This window comes from Paramormyrops kingsleyae, chromosome 13 (genome assembly GCF_048594095.1).
Source record: "Paramormyrops kingsleyae isolate MSU_618 chromosome 13, PKINGS_0.4, whole genome shotgun sequence".
Taxonomy (NCBI): domain Eukaryota; kingdom Metazoa; phylum Chordata; class Actinopteri; order Osteoglossiformes; family Mormyridae; genus Paramormyrops; species Paramormyrops kingsleyae.
This window is the reverse complement of record NC_132809.1, coordinates 32,800,625-32,821,425: the sequence shown is the minus strand read 5'-3', so window position 1 is coordinate 32,821,425 and position 20,801 is coordinate 32,800,625. Positions and strand designations below refer to the sequence as shown.

Sequence of the window (20,801 nt, the reverse complement as noted above, 5' to 3'; positions counted from 1 at the left end):
TGCGTTTGGAATGCAGCGGGAATTGAGAATTCAAGAAAATAGATATGCATGCACTATTTTGAATTTAATTAAGCTCCTGATGGGAAATAGTTTAGGCAAGGAAAAAAAAACAACCTCTGGAAACAATATGTACGTGTAGAAGATCTCAGGTTACACAGCATATGCTAAACACTCAGAGAACGTGCGCAGAGCATTAGTGAACAAGGTGGGTAAGGAGCTCTTGGGAGCCAATTTAGATTGTGACTTAAGGCAAGTGAGTTTTTTTTTTTTCTTTTTTTGTGCGTCTGGGTGTGTGTGTGTGCGTGCATGTGTGTGTGTGTGTGCGTGTGCGTGTGCGCGTATGTTTCCTTTGGCATGCTGTTGAAATAGGGGCTATGATCGGAACTCCTTCCCAAACTCCAAGGGTGGCCTGCTTCGAGATCTGCATCTGCACCCTACCCCTGTGGACTGTATGGGTCAGCTGAAAACTAAGTTACTGGGTTACGCGTTACACTTTTAAAGAGCGAGGATGCAGACTGTGGCGTTTTATGGGTTGGATCACTTGTGTCGTATTTCGTCAGAATTGTCGGAAATGTTTGGTAGTTCTTTGTCACAGCGGTTTCTCCCCTTGTATTACTGAATGAGATGCACGTCTGACTGTTGCAGTGTCAACACCAAGGTTACAGACATACTCTTTAACTGTAACTGTTTAAGGCTGTGAGATGATAGAAAAAGACTAGTGCAGTAGGAAATTACCTTTATACCAAAGTCTCTGACTTCTTTAATGTGTTGCCTGTATTTTTGTTTGATATTATTCTGTTGTATAGAGTATTGCTGTCTTGGTCTCCCTGTTGGGACAAACATGTACAAGTACATTGGACTGATTGAGCATTTGGCTAATGCTAATGACATCTAATGTTGCAAATGGCCAATATTCTGTGCAACTTGTAGGGATTTGGCACAACTAGCCCTGGCAGGAATGAGGTTTGTTTATTAAGAGGAAAGGCTTGAAGAATTGCAAAGTTAGCGTATTCGAAATGGTTACAAGCGAGTGGCGTGTTCATGCTACCTCAGTGTTTAGTCTTAGCAATATCACAAAAGAAAATCAAGAAATTATTTAGATTTACTTTCTCTCTGCGTGTTTGGATTCATTTCAGTGCGGAAAATATAATATGAAAATAAATTTTAAAAAAAGCTTTGGAAAAAAACAAGGTGCATTCATAAGGGATTGGCTCAGATTAATTTGGGGGTGGAGGGGGGGATTGTGTGATTCAAAATAACCTTGAATGCAGTTATACAAGGAAAAAAAAACTAATTATAGGAAAACAACAGAGTCAACAGAAGCATAGCAGACTGATCATTTCTATGCACATAGCCAGATGGATGTTAGTCTGCCAGATAGATGTTCATGTCCGAGACAATGGTGGTGGCACTTGGAGATTTTTTTGGACAGGATTAAGTTTAAGGTTCTTTAGACTGTGTTGTAACTGTATTAGGTTTGAGGGTTTGTGAGTAGTGTTGTGTGACAGTGTTGACCATGAGGTTATGTGTATCGTGTGAAGGTGTAAGGTTTTATGGACAGTGTTGGTGGCAGTGTTAGGTGTGAAGGTCTGCGGGAAGTGTTGTTGACTGTATTAGGTGTGTGCGCTTGTTGACAGTGTTGAATTGACTGTGTTAGCTATGAGGGTTTGTGGACAGTTAAGTGAGTGTTAGGAATGGTGGGCAGCATTTACAATGACTTATTGTGGATGGTTTTATGTGACAATGTTAAGTATGAGGGAATGTGAGCACTATTAACAATGAGGTCTTGTGGACAGCGTTAAGCGTGATGTTTTGTGGACATTTGCCATGCCTGTTCTGAATGTGGGGGGTAGGGCCATGCATGTATTTGAATTAGAAGTGGATGATCAGGGTGAATATAGTAGGATGTAGAGAAGTGCTATGGGGAGGTCTTTGGGGTTTATTGGGGTATGGGGGACCGTGTTGCATGCTAAGAGTTACCCTACCCAATGGACTGTTTGAGGGGCATGGGATAGTTTATTTTTACACAGGATACAGTGCTTGTGTGGGTCCCGGGTTCGAGTTTCTTACTCCAGGATCAGAGATATTTCAGTCAACAGGGAGAAACTCTGTCGCACTGCAGAGCAGATAGCTCCACTTTACAGTCCACAGATTGCGTATTTGCCAATCAAATGCCATTTTGGGAAAGTTATGCGAATGCATTATTGATTTTATGGAGTGATAAACAGAAATTTATACAGCGACAAAGAGTTGCATGACATAGTTTATGACTGCCAAAATATTGTTCTGTTCCTACTTTGTCCTCTGGATTTACAATGGCCTTGATAAGGCAAATTGCCCCCTCTCCCCCCCCCCCACACACACACTCAGAGTTTTGTGAAGGTGGGACTGAAAGTGTTGATCGTGGCCTTCATTTGTGATGTATATACGATGGCAATAGGAAACACCTACTTTAATTCTTTTAAGGCAAACTGACAGGTGTAATAACTGTAGAACTTGTTCATCTCTCTAACCAAGAAACAAGCATTGTATCGCTGGCCTTCGTTTACCAGTCTTTAAAGCACAATTGCACTTGAAACATGGTCTGATTTGATACTTTTTTAACTCCTCCAATGTCGCTCAAGGAGGCAATTACAAAAAAGGTGACACAGTAAACAGGTGCACCCATTATTCTCCAAGCCTGTGGCAATACATCCACATTACTTAGACTGACGGGAGATTATGAGTATGACACTTTGGAGGTTTTGCCTACATTGGCTCTGACTGATTAAGCCTGGATGTTCGAATACTGTCTTAGTACTGTACTTGAATTATAAGAGAAATTACTGTGTGATATTCAGGGTAAAATTGCAGGAGTAATAATTATGCTTTACTTCTAAACTTTATTTTTTAACACTGCTTCTTCGGTCACACTGGTGTGTAGAAATTTCATCAGCATTTTTGGGTCCTTGGATTTAAGGACATTGCCGTAGGGAGGCCGTGTCTGACCCGTTACATGTCAGTCCTTACACACACATACCACAAACACCCTTAAAAGAGCCCGTTGCCCTCATTGACTGTTCAGAAGCTTGTGAAAAATACAGCAGCTGAATATAAATTTCTGCAACTACCCATTTTCTATCCTGTGTGTGTAGATATGTTCTTTTTATGGTCGTGACGTCAGATTTACAAAAACATTTGCAGTAACATGTTTGGTTAATGGAATACCTGGAATTAAATTACTTAAAACCAATAAAGGCATCTTTAAAGAGAAGAAGGATAAACACTATTTGCTGTTTATAGTCAAGATGGCACAGCTGCAGTTGCGATGGAGTTAATGATAATTATTTAAAATTTTTTCATTGCCAGATAATTATTTAAGAGGTTCATATAGTCATCAGTGTAATCAGTCAAGAGCGATTACTGGAAATCCACAGGCAAACAGATGGCACTTGGACTTTTTTTTCACATTAAACTATTACGTTTAACACCAGCCCATCGTAGGAGGACAATCTGAAGGACGAACAATATAAAATCACTTCAGCTCAAAAACACAATCAAAGTCATAATTGGGCCTTTTGGACTTGGGCCCCCAAAGCCAGCTAATCAGCCGAGTCACAGATAAATGCAAAGTCGTGGGCAAAGAACGGAGGGTCCAAGAGAAGGGCCCCGAGCCTTGCATTGAGACCCATCACTGTTTTCAGACGACTGGCGCCAATACGCTCGCTGTTTTGTAGTGCGTACTTGGACGTCGCCCGCCCACGTCGTGTTGCGTTCGGCCTGGGTGAGTGTCAATGCCAGCAGCCTGTGCACGTTTTCTTTTTTTTTTCTTGTTGTTGCTGTACATGAGTAGAGAGGAAGAAAAGCCTCCTCTTCTTTACGGCAGGACTGACTGGAACACGAAGGAAGCTGCCCTACATTCCCTACTAATTGTGTAACTGGAAAGCTTTTTAAATGAGCAAAAACCCCTCTGCAGCCCACACATTCAAGCACTTCCCCCTTCAAAGCAAATCACAAAAGAGCATTTTGGGAATAATAATAATTTCCAAAAGCGTCCCTCAGTAATCTGTACACTATCACTGAAACTTTAACCACGTTTGTCTCTGGTAGAGATCTTCAGTGGACTGTTTTCAATCAGTTCTCCTGAATGGCCAAACAGACCTCCAGTTATTGAAACTGATTAATGAAAGAACTCACAATAGTATAATAAACTTCCATTGTTTATTTTTCAAATCTTGCTTTGGCTTTAAAATTTGACTTAAAAATTCCGCTTATTGTCTACCTGTGTACTGTCGCCTTGTTACATTACGTCCTGGGCCTGTGAAAAATTGTATTTTAAAATTTACTGTCATTTTAATGCATTTTCATTCACAGTGGCAGCGTGAAGAGCATGTCAGAACAGCAAAAGTGCAATAAAACACATTTTTAATTAACCTTATTGATCACAGAAACAGAAGCGACTGTAATTTGCATACATCACGCACGATCAATTTTTCAAATTTTGATTAATTTGCGGTCTTCGCAGAGGTAGAGGTCAGATCTTTACTAAATAAGAAATAAATTAAAGTATGATGGAAATGAATTACTGTATTATATTTGTAAAAATGTCACACAGTATTGCATACCATTGCTTTATTAACTCGTATTCCTAAGAAAGGAAACTTTTAAATAAATGTTAAGTTAGCATACTGTAGATGATAAAACAAAATACAGGAGGAAAAACACAACAGACAGATCCAAAGCATTAATAAACACATTTAATGGCGAAGGGCAATATGTAGCTTCTTGAAAATAGTATAATGCAGTGTATCGATTCATAATGCTTTTAAATGGATCCACTGTACGCTATTCAAGGGCAAAACGATGGCTGCAATTTGATTTTATGGCGGCGGTCGTTTTTGCAGAAAGCTTTTTTGAATAGGAACACAAAAGGGTAATTGTTTTAGCCCAGATGTTACTTTTGCACAACAAGCAGGATACAATGTTCCTACTGAGCTGATGAGCCCAATCAGTGAAATGATTAAAAATTGATTTTGTCCCTGTAATTACAGTATGTAAACTACTTAGCCAGGATTGCAAAGGAAGTGATTTTCTAATTACGTATATACTCTGGTGTCTAATGATTGTTTTTTGAAGTAATGAAGAGAGAGCCCTAATGACTCCATTGTGCTCTAAAAAAAAAAAAGAAAGAAAAAGGCCGTTGTTGGGGTAGGGCATTGACAGACAAAGAGCTCAAATTTAATTTTCACCACTGTTAATGTGAACGGAGACTTGTTTGTTAACATGCAACCGGGGTGGTAATGTTTCCCATTACAGGTCAAGTACCCACATTCCCTGAGTTAGGACCTGCCCAGTGAAGAAAATTTATGAATTATATGATAGTGATAATAATAGGTACGGCAAGAAGAGTATTCCTCTCGTATAATTTCCATTGCACAAACACAAACTTCTTGTCTTGCAGAATTGCAGCTTAATAGACCTACAGATCTTATGATTCAAGCACAAACTATTTGTGCTTTTGCAGCAGTTTGTAATGCACATTATTTACACTATTTACTCATTGTTTCCTAGATTAAGGTAAACTTTCAGATTAAAAGAATGTATGATACTTTGTCCCTTTGACAACCGCGAGAACACGAGCCTCCAAACAGGTACACTGCAGAGAAATGCCCTTTTATCTTCAGCATGGAATTTGCAAGTGGATCTTGACCTTCACGTGAGGTCTTATAAATGTAAGCTTACCTTTGTGTAACATACTGAAAAATGGAAATCCATTAAATTTCCATTGTGATGTTGGGAAAAAAAAACAAAAAAAACAATAGTACACATAATATCTGATTCTGATCCAGACTAATGACACTAGTCATTTTATTTCTGATCATGAGAAAAACGCCCCGTTGTTGAGCCCTGCTATTGAAGGATCTGCCGCTGAAAGGCTGTGCCAATTTAACAACAAGGCCATTATTGTCTGACAGTGGGGTCAAGCCTTATATGGTCACAAAGTTTTATCCGCTTTTCAAAATGAATGAGCGTTTCACACATCAGCAGTCACGTCAACAAGGTGTCGAGTTGTTATAAAACGTGTCCTTTTTGGAAAATCTAAAAATGGTCTTTTAATAGAAAGAATCTATTAAAATACTGTAATCATTTCTCTCCTTTTTCATAGTGCCAGATGAACTTAGAACCTAATGTTTCATTAGGATTTATTCTGTGACACTTCACTCAGAAGATACACTTGTGGCTTTTATACATCATCTAAATTTGGAAAGGAAGGTTTCCTCTCACTCTAATTTGACTTTCAATTATGTTTCATAACTTTTTTGTGCTGTTAAATTTGAGTAAATCACCACTTGACATTTTAAAGGACATGTTGTTTTTTATCCGCTATACTTTTCACTCTCTCTTCTAACACCTTCTGAACGTATCTGGAAATGGAAAGCTGGACGTGTGTAGCACCGTCAGGTGACAGTACAAAGCTGCTTTCGGGCAGCTAGAGGTAATTAATGCAAAGGTCAGGTCTGATATTCTTAATTAATGAAATACTGATCCGGCGGAAACAGGGGCAAAAGACGTGCAAACTAAAATAACAGAACAATTAACAATGAATTGTTAAAAAAAGGCATATTCAAAAATACTGCCAAATTTACTGTGTAGTGAAAACAAAGGCAGAAAATTATTGTTGTTGTCATTATTATTATTATTATTATTATAATAAAACAATAAAGAACCATACTAAAGGGACCCTTATATATTCCTGTGAAATTAGAACTGTTGTCTGTGAAGGAGCTGTTAGGTTTTTGGGGTCCTGCGATTCACTCTGCGAAGAGTGAATAGTATGAGTGACATTCTACTGAGCAGAGGGTGATGATATAACTTTAGATAGAGTGTTTTTTTTTTTACTCTCTATCTTTTATAGGTGAATCTTGTCTAATTTTACCCAAACTCCTTGAGTGTGATTTCTAATTACTTGCTTTTTAGTTGTTTGGGTCATTGCTTGAACTCCAGCGCCATATTTCGGTAGATGAGAGATATATTGCTGTTTATCACTGTTCAGAATAACAGAGATGTGTCTGATACACCTGCTGCACACCAGCCCAGGTCTCTGTACTTGTAGGGTCTTCCTTTTGTGTGATCCTTGTATTGGAATGTAATGTACAGTTACTCAGATTTCATTGATAACTGGTTTATATTGGTTTTGCTCCTACTGTACTTTCTCAGGAGAAAAACCCTTTGTCACATGATGGCTCATTTATACCCATTACTAGCTTTCTCAATCCTTCTTGGCATTGCTGTCACTGCCTTTGGCACCATAATGATTAATGTGATCTAATAATAGTGTGCCATTATAGTGTCTTTATTAAAATGTACCAACATCCTGTTGAGGTCCACCAAAAGAAAAGTATCTTCCACTCGTATATGTATGTATGTGTTTGTGTGTTAGTGTGTGTGTGTGTGTATGAGAGTGAGTTCTTCCTATAGGAACAACAACAACACTAATAATAAAAATATGTGGACTCTAACAATGTCAGGGTCAGCCCCTGCTGTGGCTACTCGTTCCCGTGCCCGAGCCGCCCGGATCCTTGACAAACAATGTTTCTGAATGTGACACTGTTAATTTGCACTACAAGAAATATGCTCTTTTAGATTATTATTATTATTTTATTTTTTATTACTTGTCTGATTTGCATTCAATCAGAGTATGAGTGTTATGGCTGTATTTAAGATTAATTTGGTCAGTGCACTTAGGTGTATGCCTGAAATGAATGTAATTCACTTTTCATAGACTTAAAAAAAAAAGAGTTTTTGAATCTTTGTATCACAGTGTAAAGTATTTTTGTTTACTCAAATAATTGCAAATCTTTAAAAAGGAAAAAAAGTTAACAATGTCATTTATACATTTTATGGAAAGGAATTAACTGCTTAGATTTTTGAAGTAATAATAATAATAATAAATAATAATAACAATAATTCACATTGTCTACAATTGGTATAGTTTTATTTATGATGATGCAGATATGAATGTTTATGTCATTTGCTGTTGAGCAGTGAAACTTCATTCCTTTCAGGAAACTGTCTTTACTGAGTTTTATACACCTCATGTCTGTAATGTGTTGACAGGCAACAGGTGGGAAAAGCCTGCTCAAGAACATCTTATCTGGCCAAATCAAAACTGTCCAAACATATGGTAAGTGTTTGTTGCCCGTAATAAGATCTCACAGTTTGTTTATTATCTTCAGCTCTAACAGCCTAAAACAGCATACGGAATCTTATGTATTCAACAGGGAGAATATAAGCGAGAAGGGCACTTGTTATTTCTTTCATTATTACAATTATTTCTTTTTTGCTCTTTGCATCTGACCTGTTCCAACAGCTTTGCACTCTAATCATGCATAATCTACACACGATTGATCTTAGTTTAGACGTGTGACTGATTTCGTATTGCACACGACTCATTTCAGTGTGAGCACAGCCATTAGAGGGTAGGTCGGTGTACTTACTCAGAAAACAGTCTGATCTTTGGTTGTGTATATTCGAGACAGAGAATGGCTATCATGTGTAATTGTAATTCTAATTATTTTTCAGTCCTCCGTTTTTATGCTAGTTCACTAGTGCGATCCGGTTCAATCAACCTGTCAAACATTAGCTGTTGAATGAAAAGAAAGTGAATGAATAGTCTTTAATGTACCTAGTTGAAAAATAATAGCAGGTCAGTTGCATGTATACTCTGTAATCTGAGAGAGAGAATAGAACATATTTTGAAACAGCCCCCTGTAAGAGTGTGCAGTCAATACTTTCAAACAGACCATTTTTAAAAGATCTTCTGTTAGGCCTCGTTCAGTACAGTTTGCCTAGTCAATTAATTAAGTCCTGTGTTCTGGAAACCCTTATTGAAAATGCAACTTTTTCATTCCAATCTCCAAACAACATATCAAATTCTAATAATGTTATTTTTTTCTAGTTTTATTTTTTTCCCCTGGCCTGTTTCATGGGGGAAAAACATCATAAATGCTTAGCTCCTAATCATGCACTTTTTTCCATAGCTAAGGAGTGTAGAATCATTCTCCTTTGCACAAAGAAAGGAATGAAATGTGTGGTTTCCTGAATCAGGGCAAATGTGGCGCTTATAGCACTGAGTCACACTCCAAGTGCTACCTGTGCATCTGATACCAAAACCAGCACTTCTCAGTGAGGTCAGAGGTCAGAAGGGTTACGACATGAGGTCATTCCAGTGCAGGTGATTACAGGTGGTTGACATGAGAGCTCACTTTCACCACCTGTAGCTCAGCAGACTGTTTCCAGGCAACAGGGGGAACGTGAGAGAGGACAGAGGGTATGAACAGGTAGTCGAGAGAGAGAGAGAGAGAGAGAGTAGAATATAAAGGGTTGGATAAAGACCAATGTCTGTAGCATATTCTCATCCAGTAGCATGGTCCTGTTGTACACATGATTCAGTCTGTGGGGTGATAATGATAATGATGATAAGTGTGGATGACTGCCCTTGTTTGACGTCTGTGCGTGCAGAGAGAGGCCTGTGTAAACGTAGCATGGCTAATTCCAATTTAATCTCATAAGTGCCACCATGGCAGAGGTGGGTCAGATCCTTAAAGTTACACTGTTCCTTCTAACGCTCCAGGCTGTGTTTCTGCTGTGGCTTGCTGTGCCCCCCCCCCACACACACACATCCATGAGGATTTGTTTATGTAATGCCTGCACTTGTAAACCTGCCGAAAAGACTCCAATAAAACAGCGCAAACGTGATGATGAGATGTGGATACAGTTTAGGAAAAATGTTCATACTGGCTACACAGAGCTCTGTTGATTTACAGTATATGTACTTATATTTTAAAAAGGAGGCCAGCAAACCTCAATTCTAAAGACAGCCGTTGGATTTAAACTTCATCTGCTCTCCAGAGGATGACGCAAAGTTAATGTGCTAAAATATGAGGGAGAGTACAATATACTGCTCATCTGGCGATGAAGTGAATAATTGTACGGCGTAATGTAATGCAGTTGTATTTCTCGAAGGAAGTTCACTGCAAGTTCAAATTATTTTGGTAATCAGAATAACCCCCCTCCCCCTTACCCTCATAAAACCAATTTAGTCAAATTCGGTAACTTATGCATAAAGTTTGATTAATCCAAGCATGCAAACTGCAGGTACCTGCAGAAATGTGCCACGATAAGCGTAAAACAAGCTCTGAAAATATGCATTTATGGTTCACACCGCAGGAAGGGGTGTCTTGGGTGTGACGCCATAATCTAATTTGTGCAAAATAAAAATTAAAAACAAACAAACAAAAAAGAAATAAATTATCTTGTTCATTTATTTACTTAAGCATAAAAGTTTAAGTATTGATTGAAACATTACTTAAGTATTAGTTGAGTATACTACTACTACCACTATTAATACTAATACTAATAATACTAATACTACTACTACTGATGCTACTATTACTACTACTAATAATAATAATAATAACAACAACAATGACATGGTAAAGGGTGTATCTGATGGGAACATCTGAGCGACTGTGGCGACTGGCTGTATTTGCTGTGGTCAGCTAGGAAAGTCTAAAGCCAGCGCGCACTGGCTTGCATGGCAGAGGATGACGGCTGTAAGACTGTGCCACTTCAGCTGCTCGCAAAAGAAGGAGTGACCCATCACTAATAGGGTATGAATTGGATTGGCCCTGGGATTTTTAGGCTGTTTATAAAATGTCAGGGCTGTGTTTGTGTAGGAGGATTTCCTGCATGAAATGATGAATAACTTTTTGATGATCTACCAAAACTTAGTTGTTCCTAATGTTGATTCAGGATGTTAAGTTGTCAGGCACATTTTCTATTCCATGTACCTTTTATTCTTTAGACTTTGGTACGGTACCATCGCTGCATACTATAGAGATATATTATATATTAATGCCTGTATAATCTTACTATAACTAATTTTAAATTATTATAATAGAACACCAAAAATGAAGAGAGAGCACAACTCAGGATATGAAATCTTTTGTGGTTATTTAACTGCATGCATTGAAATAATGTAATCATTGTTAAAATCAACCTTGCTCAGATTTCTATTGTTCTCCACAAACCATTTAGAAGATGATAAAAAAATCCCAATACTTTAGACATGCACATAGCCATCTTTTACCACAATTAAATGTGGATTGTGCTTATAGACCGTTTATGCTGTAGACAGAATAAAAGATGTAGGTCAGGAGGTAACTCAGTGGTTAAGGGCATGGATTTCTAACCCGAAATGTTGCGTGGCTATGCTGTTGTACCCTTGAGCAAGGTACATAATTTAAATTGCTACATTAAAAATATCCAGCTGTATAAATGGGTAAATGGTAAATCACTTTGGGGAAAAAAAGTGTCAGCGTAGCAGTGAAATAATAATAATAATTAGGTATTAAGGACAATACTGTGCCAGTTTTGAAAAGTCGGAACACAATGCACACTGCAGGCTTTGCAGAATTATATACAGTGGGGATCAATGGGACTTGGAACCAGTTTTTATGTCTAGGTAGGGATATATATATGGTTATTTTGCATCTGTATATCTGCTTTTAGTCTCAGTCAGTGAACAACTGAACCTAAGCATTGTCTCTAGATTTTGTTTATGCTATATTATTTGTATGTTGATTTCCTATTGAAACAATTTTCTTGGATCACCTTCACCAGTTTTCACTGGATTGGAGTAGTGATTTGACAAAACACATCCATAAAAAATTGCAAACTCCCGAGGAAGAAAAATGTTATAAAGGACACAGAATTGCATATAAACAAAAATGTTAAACTGTTACTCTAAAGAATTGCTTCTTTTAAAAATAATGACAAAGCTAGCATATTGCAAAATACTGATTTAAAGATAATGTAGCATTATAAAACTCCGCTATAAATGTTGCTGGTAACTATGGAATGGATTCAATCAGCTTTCTTTAGTGTGTCTCTTTTTAGGATATAAAGCATGTTTTCAAACACCCGAAATTGATAATCAGAGTGATGTGATAAACTGATTATCAGATACATTGATATAGTGATACATTGATTGTCAGACTGATTTAAACATTAAATTGTAGTAGGTTTTCTTCATCCATAAATTCAGTCTTACTTAGCATTTAGTTCAATATGGTTTCAACCCATTTTTGCTTTATGATATGTTTAAGGAAATACACGTGACACATAGCAAGAACAAATGACAGCTTTGGAGGAGAATTCAGCTAAAACACACACACACACGCACACACACACAGGGTTGTAATTATACCTCTGTAGGGACTCTCCATTCATTGCTATAGAAAACTCTAATCCCAACATGATGACCCTAACCCTTACCCAGCCCTAACCTTAACCATAAGTAATCAAACAAAATACGAGACTTTTGGCATTTTTTACTGTTTTACTTGATTGCATTCACAGATCTTTGTGGGGACCTGAAAAATGGTCCCCACAATGTAAAATAAATGTATGTATTTAATAAATGTAAAATGTATGTATGTATGTATGTATGTATGTATATTATGTGTGTGTGTGTGTCTGTGTGTACATGCATATATGAAGAAATGAAACTCCTGTTATCTGATTTGAAAGCAGCTGGAAGGATGAATCCTCAGCTACTGTTTTAAATTAAACATTTTCATGCCAGGGCAGGTTATGTCCTCTAAATAAGAATTTAGGTGACCTTTTTCATGTTTATCACATGTTTTATTTGTGTGACAAACACGTATCTTCCAAACCTTACCTTTCTCTTCAGTGTTTTGTTTTATTATTTCGATTTGCTTACTTTTTTTTATCAAATGAATACCTTGAAGGATGTCCTTGTCCCCAGGAACTTTTTTTCAGTTGGGGACCAAACTTAAATGCTCCTGGCATTAAACTAAAAAAAAAAAATACATTTTTAAATCACCAGGACACTGAAGAATGTTTCTTAAGAAAAAAAGAATGAAAGGGACAATTTCCTGTATAATTACTGTTAATTGTTCTTTTTTCCCCTGTTACATTCCAGTGTAACTTCACTGTTCTTCTTCTTATTTCATCTTTAGGTGGTATCTTTCATGCAGCTGTCTAACTGAAAAGAACAGTTTCTACATCAGAATTATATTCTCTACTGCCCCTTCTGAAAAATAAATCACACATCTGTTCCATTAACTCTAAAATATGTTTATTAATAATAAACAAGACTAATCATGCAGTTAGCGAAAAGGAATCGGCAGCAATGTTGTGTTAAGCAAGTTCAGCAGTTCAGTCATGGTCAAGGCATAAGCCTATAGGCTTTGAGAGGCTAGAGTACAGCAAACGGCTATTTTGAGGCTGCAGTACAATGGACAGTGCTGATTTGCTGGCTGATTAGGACAGTTCCCACAGCACTGCCAGGTACTCATGCCTGGAATACGACGGCACACAAGCTTCCCTTCTCCTCTTCAGAAAATGTAGCCCAGATGGTGATTGATTTTTCGAGTGCTGACATCCCAGCTTGCGAGTGTGTTCCCACCTTCTTTGTGCCGAGCCAGTCAGGCAAACTAACACGATGATGCGATCATCTGCTCCTTTGCCACTATAGGATTGATTGACTGAGCGCGTAAATTTTATTTTTTTTTTGGGTGGGGGTGGGGGAGCTATTTCAGACCCTTTAAAAATAAAAATCCATCAGGTAATAATTTGTATTCCTTTGCGGAAGCATTTTGGCAGCAGAAATCAAATAAAGTTTTCACGTCGTAGACTAGTTTTGCCTCATTTCAATTGAGCAGTGAATATTACACCTGATTTGTAATAGTCCAGCCGAACATGTTCTGAAGTTGTGCAAATAATGTGTGATTATGGCAACAACTATATGACCTTATTACTTCTGAGATAGATATGCTGACTAAATGAGAATGTTATACTTGAATGATTATTATTATTAAGTTGTACGATGAGGCTTTGCTGTTTACTGGTCAATCTACATCCCAATGCTCACCTATGGTCATGGGCTATGAGTAATGACTGAAAGAACATGGTCAAGAATGCAATCAGAATCAGAATAGGAAAGATCTTCATTTGCCAAGCATACAAGGGATTTGTCTTGATGGTTGGGCCCTCGGCATAACAAGCTATATGCAAGACAATCCTAGGCAATATGCAATAATGTACACATGGATTTTTACCCATACTTTTTACACTAGACCAGGGGTCACCAACATGGTGTCCGCGGGCACCTTGATGCCCCCAAGGACCACATGAGTTGCCCACGGACCTGTTCTAAAAATAGCAAAACTCACCAGTGAGCAGCGTCTAAAATTTAATTTTATCCTGGTGCTATTCTTCTTTAATTACATTTGCATTTATATAGATTTGAAAATTACAATATCTAAAAAAGCATTTAAAACATGTTTATTATACATGAAGTTTAGATAAGTTTAGGAGGGCGTTTCAAACTGGTAGCCCTTCGTATGGCTCAGTACCTGTGAAGTAGCTCTCAGTTTCAAAAAGGTTGGTGACCCCTACACTAGACTGTCTACCTACAGTCAGAAACGGCATGTAATGTAGCGAAGGATGAATAAATAAATAATCGGGGAATATAAGTAAGTGCTGGTGATACTAGTTAGTGAAATTAGGTTTGTTTCCCATAGGCTGGTCAGGTTCATTCTTTATCACAGAGTGAGGGGTTCATGGACCTCAACACATAACCTCACTTCTTCAGATTGAGAAGAGCCACCTGAGGTGGTTTGGGGATCTAACCAGGATCCCACCCGGTCAGCTCCCAAAGGAGCTCTACCTGGCATGTTCTACAGGGTGGAGGTCCTGGGGAAGACCCAGGACAAAATCCCATTTGGGTTGGGGATGTCTAGGGATCTCCAGAATGAGCTAGAGGCTGTAGCCTGGGGAAAAAGTGGATTGGTCTTTCTTGAAGTTGTGTCTGTCTCCCAGCGAAGTGATGGGAAAATTATATGAGATTATTGTTGCAAAAAAATGCCTATTAGAGCAAAAAAAAGAATAAAAGTAAGGCATCTAGTAGATCAGTAGATCAAATTACAACAGTGGTGTAAGTAAGTCAAGCAGGGACAGATTATTTTGTCCTCAGTTTGAATTATAATGAATTTCTGTTACTGTAATGAACCTGAGAGATTGTGATGGTCCAGAACTTATTTGATACTGTCCCTAAAGCTGAGTGCACACCACTACAGTAGCAGCGACTGAGGTCCACAAGTGATCAGCCCCTGTCGATTGTGTAAATTTGCACTGGGACACACCAACACCATTAGAGATGATGGCTTTTCATACAACCGAATCAAAGAACTTGGTTTCACCAACTAGTTTTGATGCTGATTTAACATGCTCAGTTGGCCAAAACAGAGCCAATGGGGACCAACCGTGTCTGACCGTGCCACACACATCGGCAAGACAGGCAGTCACCGATTCTGGTCGGCATCCTGATCCAGATCGTGCCCAACGTATACAGCCAAAATCATTGTACACTATGTACTAGTCAATATTGCAGGGAAAATCAGGCAATAGAAAAACAACAAGATTTCAAACTAGTTTCTTAACAACCACATTTGCATTGTGTATTCTAAACTGCCATCCAATAACAAATCATTCCTTAAGCTCTAGTCAGCTTCTTCCTTGTGCCTAAATCACAGTGTGATGTTTGAATCAAGCCAGATTTTATTTGTCTCATTCATATGATAGATGGTTTGCGTCTCATATGGCTAAATGCTAACAGACTGGTCTGAAGCTGCAGGGTCACGAACAGCCAGCATGTTACAACACATGAAACAGAGTAAGGATTATAATGTGACTAATGGTAAAGGTCACCGAATCTTATCACCAAGATCTCGTGTCTGTGTCATGTTCCATGACAGTTGCAGAGAAGCCATGGGAGACTTATTATTATAATTTTTTTTTTACCCAGAATCTGAATGTAGCCACCTACGCTCAGAGAGAAAAAGTGCCTTCTTCAGAAATCTCACATGTCAAGGCATCTGGTCTGTTCTTTTTTTGGTCTTTTCTGTTTGTCATGACAAACATTCTCAATTGGATTGGCAACGTTCGACGAGATGCCGCCGGTTTCAGCGTGCAAATATTTCTAAAGAGCTACTCGCTTTGCCAGTCACTATCGCCTTGTGTCCATCTGTAAGATCCGGCACTCCTTTTGATTTTAACCCTGACTGCCGTGGAGCTGAAAGGCATAGCCAGGGTTGTGGGATGGCACTCTGCCACAAACATTTACGCGTGCAGCTCCCACGTCAGCTGTTCACGGCATGATCTCCACAAAGCAGCTCAGCCACTGCCATTATCTCTCTCACTTAGAGAGAGACACGGTTATGGATTTTCATATATATTCTTCCTAGAATCATTTCTGTTTTTTAAGTGTCTTATATGTTCTCCAACATAAGCTAAACACCATCCAAACTCTCAGCAGTGCCTGGAGCCTTAGCGATAAATTCACCTCGTCTCTGATAGTGTGTAAAGGTGATACATAATTGGGGCTTGATAAATTTTGCATCGTTATATACATTAATGTTCTAAAGTTAGATAGGCAGTAACAAAAGGCTGCTTGATTTTCAGACTTAGTTGCATCTGATGGGGGAAAATGACCTCATCATTGAAGGGAGAGGACTTAGTGTGCTATCACATTGAAGGATTGTGTTTCACTGCCATTTTGAAAAGTCATTCTATACTTTTCACATCCTTTGCAATCATTTAACCAATTTATTTCAACAAAATCTGGTTGTCTGTGTCGGCAACCCTTTAGGAACTGACAGGCAGCACATTTGGTATTAATGTCAGTGGTTGTTTTTTCAGGTCTTCCCTTTATTGCCTTTGGACAGGAAGGCTGTGATTGGCTTTGTTCAATCTTTCTGGCAGTCAGCATACTCTGACATCTGTTCCCTTCCAACCATTTTAACTAATTTTGATCAGAGGGTCTGTGACACAGAAATGCAGTGTTAAGATTCTAACACAGGCATGATGATAAGCAATGCTAAGCAAAAAAAAAACAAAAAAAAACACAAATCGTTAAAAAGAGACGTCGCTTCAAAAAGATAGACAGATGGAATATCCGTTCCTGTATCACTAGGTAGTCTTTCATCAGGGGAAGAATATCCATGTTTTAAAAATATGAAATGAATGAGCTGCTAAAATACTTTCATGTTAAAAAAAAAAAAAAAAAAAAACATTTTAAGCATCGTTGACAAAGGAGAGAGGGCAGAAAAAAATTAAATGAAGTATTTGGTAAAACATGCTGTAATTGGTAATCTTTAAAAATCTGAGAAGCTCATCTGTATGACTTTTCTGTAAAATGACTTCAGAAAAGGAAAAAAATGACAGGCATAATCTGTAGTGTAGGCCAGTCAACATAATGGGTGAATCACATGCCAATATCGATGACAATGCAGCTTGGAGAGAGAAGCGATGCACACCGAGCATCTGATGATCAAATTATCATGTATGATAGTCGCTCTTCTCTGCCACGCATCAATAGTCTGGTAATAATGTAACAATCTTATGGTCTGGTGGTAGTAATAATAATAATAAATAATAATGATGATACTACTACTAATAATAATAGTTTTCAGTTTTCAATTTTATAAATTTTGAGATTTTGTTTTGTTTATTATGAAATCATAGAGAGAAATTCTTTGTCACATTAATTGTGACCTATTGAGTATGCACTTTGGAAACACCACATGAAAAAGATTTCAGTTACGTACATTTCAGTAACTTAATAAAAATTACACATTTAGCTAGGTCAGTGATAACAGACATGAGAGTCTGTGCTTTGACATGTGAGTTTTCAAAGCAACTTCAAGCAAAGAGGCCAAACAGTCAATTCCCGTATTTCTAATACATTAGTAAAAAAAAAAATTCTCAAAAATAATGACAGCATATGCTGAACGTGCAAATTATATTGCCAAAGACGAAGAGTGATGGCAAGGCAAAGCTCACCAATAGGAATCGGCAAACATGTGACAGGTTAGCGGTTAAACACTAGGATGTACTCCAAAAATATCCAAGAACTGAATCAGTACCTTTATGACCCTGTTTCGACCAAAAGTCTACATTCTACATGAAATCCTGGAATTTACGGCATGGCTGCCATTCGATACCTGCTTGCATCCACGGCTAAGGAGCAAAGACTCATGACTTGGTGTAAGGAACACAAAACCTGGACCCCTAAAGAATTTTTAAAAAGTAATATGCTGTGAGGAGGCATTTTAACCCTCCTCTCCTGTCTTGACTGGCCGCCATTTGTAGAAAGCCAAAGGATGCCCTCAACCCCCACTGTCTGTTGGTATGGGCAGCCATCTCATGGGAGTCATTATGTCCAGTAATTGGTCTGCACAGACAGGCAATATGAGGTCATTATAGGGCCAGGTGCTTCCAACACTGTTCCTTAATTATGTTCCCATATTCCATGTTGATAATGTCCCTATACTCACTGCTTAACAGATCACAGAATGCTTTCATGAATGTTAGGATGTCAGACGTCATCCAAGGCTTCCCTTCACTTGAGCTAAACATCACGGAACCTTTATGGAATGTTTTAGAGTGAATAATGCAGAGAAGATGTTCACCTGCTTTATCCTTAAAAAAATTAGGGCTTTTCTTGTTCAAACATTCTCTAGTGCCACACTACACATAGTTCAGGATTTGCATGACAGCATTACAAGAATGACTGAAGCTTTTCTCAAGGCACAGGGCAGCCCACTCCTTATTATGTCCTGTAAATTAATATATTATTAGGTGTTTCCTTTATTTAGTCCGCACTCTGTTATATGTACTGAATATCAGATTAAACATAGAAAATGGGACTCTTAGGGAGCCCAGTGGCTTTTATCCATAGACTTTTGTTAAAGAAGGAAACCCCAAGTAGCTCAAAGTGAAAGACATCAAGAGGATTTCCATTTGGTGCTGGGAGGCTAGTATGTTATGGGACGATAGACACTGTTGTGCAGTCACACAGGCTAGATGATATTAGCATACCGCTTTTCGTATCTCATACATATCTGTCTGGCTATTTTGTAAATCGTTTATCTTTTTCTAAATTCCCCCTTCCATATGAATGACTTAGTAATTCCAATCGCTTGTTAATTTATGTGTATTCCACTTTTTTTCACTGCAAACTACTTGCCATTTAGGACTAAAAAATTACCTTAAAAATAAGCAAATAGGAGGCATTTAAATAAAACATTCAATTGTAGATCTGACCTACTACAATATCATTGGTTTTATATTTATAATTGCCTCTTTTTTAAATTATTTATGGCCAGGGTTTCTTCATACAGTCTGTGTTAACACTGACAGATGACGGCCAACTGCAATGACATATCGAGAGCAAAGTGCTCTGTGGAAGTGCCATCTTTGACAGGATTGTGGGCAGGGCACAATAACATCATGTATGGCAAATAGTGGAATAAAGGCTAAGCTCTAAACTGTTATACACAGTTTGTATTTTTTGGGAAATATTGTAAGGGCCTTTTTATAATATGGATCTTACAATTCAGCACAAGTAGAAACTGTCCGGGGATTCCTCTGGTGCTGTTGTCTATTTTCGCTCCAAGAAAGAGATGCCATTAGAAAAAAGCGACCCCATAAATGATGAAAAGTTAATGAAGAAGTAACCTAATGATGTAATGAATATTGTTGCACAAGGTCGTATAGAACAGTCTTGCTGTATAAATAGATGAAGCAGATATTTTTTTTTAAGTTTGAAGATTGTGTGCTGAAGCTTGTTACTGGTACAGTTTGGTGTTAAACAAGTGATAAAAACAAAATAAATAAAAGACTTACAACGTTGTGGGGTGGGGGGGGGAGGTGGTCTGGAGCCTGGTGTGACACTCAGTCACAATTTTACCGAACGCTATTCCAGAATCATCACCTATTTGCACAAGCTCACTTATTGTCATGTAAACACAAGCTAATTATGATGCAGTGTGTGTACAATGGGAAGTAGGTTTAGCCAGTGAGTGACTGACAGGGTATGGAAATCCCACCCACCGAGGGTGTCGAAAGTCCTGATTTTCTCATGCCTTTCATGCTGTTGAGAATGTGGATGTCACTGACCTGTTTTGGGGAACTAACTAGCTGAATAATAAACGTCACATCTGGCATCGGGGTTACAAATTGCTGCCATTAAAAGTTGATGTCATTTAATATCTATATCACCATACCCTGTGAGGGATTGGCTTCCTGTCCGGGGTGGTTCTTCACTGCATGCCCTGTGCTGTGTGTGGGCCGGCTCCAAGCACCCCACCCCTTTACCACACTGTACAGGATAACAGATGGATTGATGGATGTCTACCACTGTTCTACAGCAGAAGAAATGTCATATATTTCAAATGGTGAATGTCACCCTATTTTATTAATTTGCCAAAAATACCAAGCTGTATATATCTAGGAATTGTACTAAAAAGGTTAGTTAGATTAAATGGAAAGAATATTTAGCATGAAACCATGCAATTCATATCTCAAGGATGAGATATAATGTGAAACTTGAATTATTTTTATTTTCAAATTAGCATTTATCAGTCACAGTTACATTTGTTATTGTATGTTACTTGTAAGTACATAAAATGTTATTCTTAAGTGCATTTAATTGATCATTGAATCATTTTTGTGAGTTACGTGCATTTTATTAGCATGTCATAAGTACATGTAATAATAACTAGCAGTAGTAAGTTATTGTGAATTTAATAAATGCAAGTAATGTTTATTTAAAAAAAATTAAATGTTAATACCTTTAGAAACACTGTGATTCTGGACAGTCTGGCAGTTGTTTCAGAGTAACTGGTGGAACAGGACTCAGTCGGAAACAGCTAGGTGGTCCTCTTAATTGG

General features: G+C 38.0%; 1 protein-coding gene across 8 annotated transcripts in view; it reads left to right on the top strand.

The window, feature by feature from the left end:
- The window catches only part of LOC111849650 (zinc finger protein 536-like), a 181,765-nt gene that overhangs the window by 79,207 nt on the left and 81,757 nt on the right, over nucleotides 1-20,801 (top strand). For 4 of the 8 annotated variants that reach the window (XM_023822713.2, XM_023822720.2, XM_023822714.2 and 1 more), the window contains one exon: nucleotides 8,098-8,164. The exons of the other annotated variants lie outside the window; for them this stretch is intronic. The gene's annotated coding sequence lies outside the window, so the exon portion shown is untranslated. The remainder of the gene's footprint in view (nucleotides 1-8,097; nucleotides 8,165-20,801) is intronic. 8 annotated transcript variants of the gene reach the window in all.